Source organism: Nerophis ophidion, linkage group LG20 (assembly GCF_033978795.1).
Source record: "Nerophis ophidion isolate RoL-2023_Sa linkage group LG20, RoL_Noph_v1.0, whole genome shotgun sequence".
NCBI lineage: Eukaryota > Metazoa > Chordata > Actinopteri > Syngnathiformes > Syngnathidae > Nerophis > Nerophis ophidion.
In genome coordinates, this window is record NC_084630.1 from 47,317,068 (window position 1) to 47,323,951 (window position 6,884).

Sequence of the window (6,884 nt, forward strand, 5' to 3'; positions counted from 1 at the left end):
GTAGCCCGGTCCTAGTGTTCACTTCAGTGCTCATGTTACAGGCCTCGCACTGAGTAGCCCGGTCCTAGTGTTCACTTCAGTGCTCATGTTACAGGCCTCGCACTGAGTAGCCCGGTCCTAGTGTTCACTTCAGTGCTCATGTTACAGGCCTCGCACTGAGTAGCCCGGTCCTAGTGTTCACTTCAGTGCTCATGTTACAGGCCTCGCACTGAGTAGCCCGGTCCTAGTGTTCACTTCAGTGCTCATGTTACAGGCCTCGCACTGAGTAGCCCGGTCCTAGTGTTCACTTCAGTGCTCATGTTACAGGCCTCGCACTGAGTAGCCCGGTCCTAGTGTTCACTTCAGTGCTCATGTTACAGGCCTCGCACTGAGTAGCCCGGTCCTAGTGTTCACTTCAGTGCTCATGTTACAGGCCTCGCACTGAGTAGCCCGGTCCTAGTGTTCACTTCAGTGCTCATGTTACAGGCCTCGCACTGAGTAGCCCGGTCCTAGTGTTCACTTCAGTGCTCATGTTACAGGCCTCGCACTGAGTAGCCCGGTCCTAGTGTTCACTTCAGTGCTCATGTTACAGGCCTCGCACTGAGTAGCCCGGTCCTAGTGTTCACTTCAGTGCTCATGTTACAGGCCTCGCACTGAGTAGCCCTGGTCCTAGTGTTCACTTCAGTGCTCATGTTACAGGCCTCGCACTGAGTAGCCCTGGTCCTAGTGTTCACTTCAGTGCTCATGTTACAGGCCTCGCACTGAGTAGCCTGGTCCTAGTGTTCACTTCAGTGCTCATGTTACAGGCCTCGCACTGAGTAGCCTGGTCCTAGTGTTCACTTCAGTGCTCATGTTACAGGCCTCGCACTGAGTAGCCTGGTCCTAGTGTTCACTTCAGTGCTCATGTTACAGGCCTCGCACTGAGTAGCCTGGTCCTAGTGTTCACTTCAGTGCTCATGTTACAGGCCTCGCACTGAGTAGCCTGGTCCTAGTGTTCACTTCAGTGCTCATGTTACAGGCCTCGCACTGAGTAGCCTGGTCCTAGTGTTCACTTCAGTGCTCATGTTACAGGCCTCGCACTGAGTAGCCTGGTCCTAGTGTTCACTTCAGTGCTCATGTTACAGGCCTCGCACTGAGTAGCCTGGTCCTAGTGTTCACTTCAGTGCTCATGTTACAGGCCTCGCACTGAGTAGCCTGGTCCTAGTGTTCACTTCAGTGCTCATGTTACAGGCCTCGCACTGAGTAGCCTGGTCCTAGTGTTCACTTCAGTGCTCATGTTACAGGCCTCGCACTGAGTAGCCTGGTCCTAGTGTTCACTTCAGTGCTCATGTTACAGGCCTCGCACTGAGTAGCCTGGTCCTAGTGTTCACTTCAGTGCTCATGTTACAGGCCTCGCACTGAGTAGCCTGGTCCTAGTGTTCACTTCAGTGCTCATGTTACAGGCCTCGCACTGAGTAGCCTGGTCCTAGTGTTCACTTCAGTGCTCATGTTACAGGCCTCGCACTGAGTAGCCTGGTCCTAGTGTTCACTTCAGTGCTCATGTTACAGGCCTCGCACTGAGTAGCCTGGTCCTAGTGTTCACTTCAGTGCTCATGTTACAGGCCTCGCACTGAGTAGCCTGGTCCTAGTGTTCACTTCAGTGCTCATGTTACAGGCCTCGCACTGAGTAGCCTGGTCCTAGTGTTCACTTCAGTGCTCATGTTACAGGCCTCGCACTGAGTAGCCTGGTCCTAGTGTTCACTTCAGTGCTCATGTTACAGGCCTCGCACTGAGTAGCCTGGTCCTAGTGTTCACTTCAGTGCTCATGTTACAGGCCTCGCACTGAGTAGCCTGGTCCTAGTGTTCACTTCAGTGCTCATGTTACAGGCCTCGCACTGAGTAGCCTGGTCCTAGTGTTCACTTCAGTGCTCATGTTACAGGCCTCGCACTGAGTAGCCTGGTCCTAGTGTTCACTTCAGTGCTCATGTTACAGGCCTCGCACTGAGTAGCCTGGTCCTAGTGTTCACTTCAGTGCTCATGTTACAGGCCTCGCACTGAGTAGCCTGGTCCTAGTGTTCACTTCAGTGCTCATGTTACAGGCCTCGCACTGAGTAGCCTGGTCCTAGTGTTCACTTCAGTGCTCATGTTACAGGCCTCGCACTGAGTAGCCTGGTCCTAGTGTTCACTTCAGTGCTCATGTTACAGGCCTCGCACTGAGTAGCCTGGTCCTAGTGTTCACTTCAGTGCTCATGTTACAGGCCTCGCACTGAGTAGCCTGGTCCTAGTGTTCACTTCAGTGCTCATGTTACAGGCCTCGCACTGAGTAGCCCGGTCCTAGTGTTCACTTCAGTGCTCATGTTACAGGCCTCGCACTGAGTAGCCCGGTCCTAGTGTTCACTTCAGTGCTCATGTTACAGGCCTCGCACTGAGTAGCCCGGTCCTAGTGTTCACTTCAGTGCTCATGTTACAGGCCTCGCACTGAGTAGCCCGGTCCTAGTGTTCACTTCAGTGCTCATGTTACAGGCCTCGCACTGAGTAGCCCGGTCCTAGTGTTCACTTCAGTGCTCATGTTACAGGCCTCGCACTGAGTAGCCCGGTCCTAGTGTTCACTTCAGTGCTCATGTTACAGGCCTCGCACTGAGTAGCCCGGTCCTAGTGTTCACTTCAGTGCTCATGTTACAGGCCTCGCACTGAGTAGCCTGGTCCTAGTGTTCACTTCAGTGCTCATGTTACAGGCCTCGCACTGAGTAGCCTGGTCCTAGTGTTCACTTCAGTGCTCATGTTACAGGCCTCGCACTGAGTAGCCTGGTCCTAGTGTTCACTTCAGTGCTCATGTTACAGGCCTCGCACTGAGTAGCCTGGTCCTAGTGTTCACTTCAGTGCTCATGTTACAGGCCTCGCACTGAGTAGCCTGGTCCTAGTGTTCACTTCAGTGCTCATGTTACAGGCCTCGCACTGAGTAGCCTGGTCCTAATGTTCACTTCAGTGCTCATGTTACAGGCCTCGCACTGAGTAGCCTGGTCCTAGTGTTCACTTCAGTGCTCATGTTACAGGCCTCGCACTGAGTAGCCTGGTCCTAGTGTTCACTTCAGTGCTCATGTTACAGGCCTCGCACTGAGTAGCCCGGTCCTAGTGTTCACTTCAGTGCTCATGTTACAGGCCTCGCACTGAGTAGCCCGGTCCTAGTGTTCACTTCAGTGCTCATGTTACAGGCCTCGCACTGAGTAGCCCGGTCCTAGTGTTCACTTCAGTGCTCATGTTACAGGCCTCGCACTGAGTAGCCCGGTCCTAGTGTTCACTTCAGTGCTCATGTTACAGGCCTCGCACTGAGTAGCCCGGTCCTAGTGTTCACTTCAGTGCTCATGTTACAGGCCTCGCACTGAGTAGCCCGGTCCTAGTGTTCACTTCAGTGCTCATGTTACAGGCCTCGCACTGAGTAGCCCGGTCCTAGTGTTCACTTCAGTGCTCATGTTACAGGCCTCGCACTGAGTAGCCCGGTCCTAGTGTTCACTTCAGTGCTCATGTTACAGGCCTCGCACTGAGTAGCCCGGTCCTAGTGTTCACTTCAGTGCTCATGTTACAGGCCTCGCACTGAGTAGCCCGGTCCTAGTGTTCACTTCAGTGCTCATGTTACAGGCCTCGCACTGAGTAGCCCGGTCCTAGTGTTCACTTCAGTGCTCATGTTACAGGCCTCGCACTGAGTAGCCCGGTCCTAGTGTTCACTTCAGTGCTCATGTTACAGGCCTCGCACTGAGTAGCCCGGTCCTAGTGTTCACTTCAGTGCTCATGTTACAGGCCTCGCACTGAGTAGCCCGGTCCTAGTGTTCACTTCAGTGCTCATGTTACAGGCCTCGCACTGAGTAGCCCGGTCCTAGTGTTCACTTCAGTGCTCATGTTACAGGCCTCGCACTGAGTAGCCCGGTCCTAGTGTTCACTTCAGTGCTCATGTTACAGGCCTCGCACTGAGTAGCCCGGTCCTAGTGTTCACTTCAGTGCTCATGTTACAGGCCTCGCACTGAGTAGCCCGGTCCTAGTGTTCACTTCAGTGCTCATGTTACAGGCCTCGCACTGAGTAGCCCGGTCCTAGTGTTCACTTCAGTGCTCATGTTACAGGCCTCGCACTGAGTAGCCCGGTCCTAGTGTTCACTTCAGTGCTCATGTTACAGGCCTCGCACTGAGTAGCCCGGTCCTAGTGTTCACTTCAGTGCTCATGTTACAGGCCTCGCACTGAGTAGCCCGGTCCTAGTGTTCACTTCAGTGCTCATGTTACAGGCCTCGCACTGAGTAGCCCGGTCCTAGTGTTCACTTCAGTGCTCATGTTACAGGCCTCGCACTGAGTAGCCCGGTCCTAGTGTTCACTTCAGTGCTCATGTTACAGGCCTCGCACTGAGTAGCCTGGTCCTAGTGTTCACTTCAGTGCTCATGTTACAGGCCTCGCACTGAGTAGCCTGGTCCTAGTGTTCACTTCAGTGCTCATGTTACAGGCCTCGCACTGAGTAGCCTGGTCCTAGTGTTCACTTCAGTGCTCATGTTACAGGCCTCGCACTGAGTAGCCTGGTCCTAGTGTTCACTTCAGTGCTCATGTTACAGGCCTCGCACTGAGTAGCCTGGTCCTAGTGTTCACTTCAGTGCTCATGTTACAGGCCTCGCACTGAGTAGCCTGGTCCTAGTGTTCACTTCAGTGCTCATGTTACAGGCCTCGCACTGAGTAGCCTGGTCCTAGTGTTCACTTCAGTGCTCATGTTACAGGCCTCGCACTGAGTAGCCTGGTCCCAGTGTTCCCAATCATGTGTCCTGTTCTCTTTTACAGGAATAAAAAGAAGACACAAAGTGCTTTATAGTCTTCTCATGGCAGGGTGTGGCCTGACTCTTGTATTAAACATGTCTACTGTTGCTTGAATAAACCTCTTCACTTGACATGTTTGTACTGTATCCTGACATGGCCTCCTTTTAATATTGCTGCTTTCTTTTTTCTAGATTGTCACCGTCACTATAAATCAATTACAATTACACATTTTGTTACTTGACTATACCTAGAAAAGGTCTTAACAATCAGAGTTTTAAAGGCCTACTGAAATGAGATGTTCTTATTTAAACGGGGCTAGCAGGTCCATTCTGTGTCATACTTCATCATTTCACCATATTGCCATATTTTTGCTGAAAGGATTTAGTAGAGAACAAATATAACCTTAGAGGAAAATCTAATTTAAAACATGCACATACAACACTTAAAACCTTTAGCATATCAGTATGTGGAATTAAATTATGGAATGAATTAAGTAAAGAAATTAAACATTTTACTGATATGATCCATTTTAAGAAGATGTTTAAATTAATAGTGCTTACAAAGTACAAAGAAGAAGAATTATGAGAAACACTTTCAACCTTATTGAAAATAAGATATTCTTCATCTTAGTATGTTGCTAACGACTGGATTAGTTAATTGCATGTAACAGAATCGTTGTATTGCTTATTCACGGATGTCATTTTGATATTCTGCTGTAAAGAGGGTGAGTAGATGTATGTATGTATGTATTTGTGGGCGCTCTGAAGTGGGAAAGGGGTAGAATTAAATAAGCTTTGCTTCTTCCTACTCCTGATGAAATGTGAGGTAATATTGTATTGTCCGTATTGTATTGTGTTGTAAATATTCATATTCGAAATAAACTAAGAAAAGAAAGAAAAAGGACATTGACGATAAAGTTTGCAACTTTTGGTCGCTAATAAAAAAGCCTTGCCTGTACCGGAAGTAGCAGACGATGTGCGCGTGACGTCACGGGTTGTGGAGCTCCTCACATCCACACATTGTTTATAATCATAGCCAGCAGCAGCTAGAGCTATTCGGACCGAGAAAGCGACGATTTCCCCATTAATTTGAGCAAGGATGAAAGATTTGTGGATGAGGATATTGACAGTGAAGGACCAGAAAAAAAAAAAGGCGATTGCAGTGAGAGCGATTCAGATGTTATTAGACACATTTACTAGGATAATTCTGGAAAATCCCTTATCTGCCTATTGTGTTGCTAGTCTTTTAGTGACATTATACAGTACCTGAAAGTCAGAGGGGTGTGGCCACGGGTGTGGTGACGGCCAGTGTGTTCGTGGGAGGAGTTAATAGTCGCTGCAGCAGCTGCAGGACGACGGTGGCTTCGCTCATAACTACGGTAAGAGCCAACTTATTAGCACAATTTTCTCACCGAAACCTGCCGGTTGACATGTGGTCGAGATCCATGTTCGCTTGACTGCTCTGATCCATAGTAAACCTTCACCTTCGGGAATGTAAACAAGAAAACACCGGCTGTGTTTGTGTGGCTAAAGGCAAAAAGGTTCCCACCTCCATCTTTCTACTTTGACTTCTCCATTATTAATTGAACAAATTGCAAAAGATTCAGCAACACAGATGTCCAGAATACTGTGTAATTATGCGGTTAAAGCAGACTACTTATAGCTGGGATCGGGCTGGAAAATAATGTCCGCTACAAGCCGAGAGGTCAAACGCACACGTCATCATTACGCGACGTTTTCAACACGACACTTCGCGGGAAATTTAAAATTGTAATTTAGTAAACTAAAGCGGCCGTATTGTCATGTGTTGCAATGTTAATATTTCATCATTGATATATAAACTATCAGACTGCGTGGTGGCTAGTAGTGGCTTTCAGTAGGACTTTAACTGTTACTTTAGATATGAAAATACCTCCAGCTAGATTAGGATACTATATTTCCGCATTCATTTGACAAAACACTTGTGACTACTAATTGTAAGTGTCACACATGTGTCCACCATCTTCCTTCTTCTCCCTGTTCTACTCCTTGGTATGCTCTATTTGGCTGCTTCCATTATGCACTTTGTAACATCTACATTCATTTGCACAATAACTTGATTTGTATCCACTTCCTTTAATATCATGTCTGTTATTTCCATA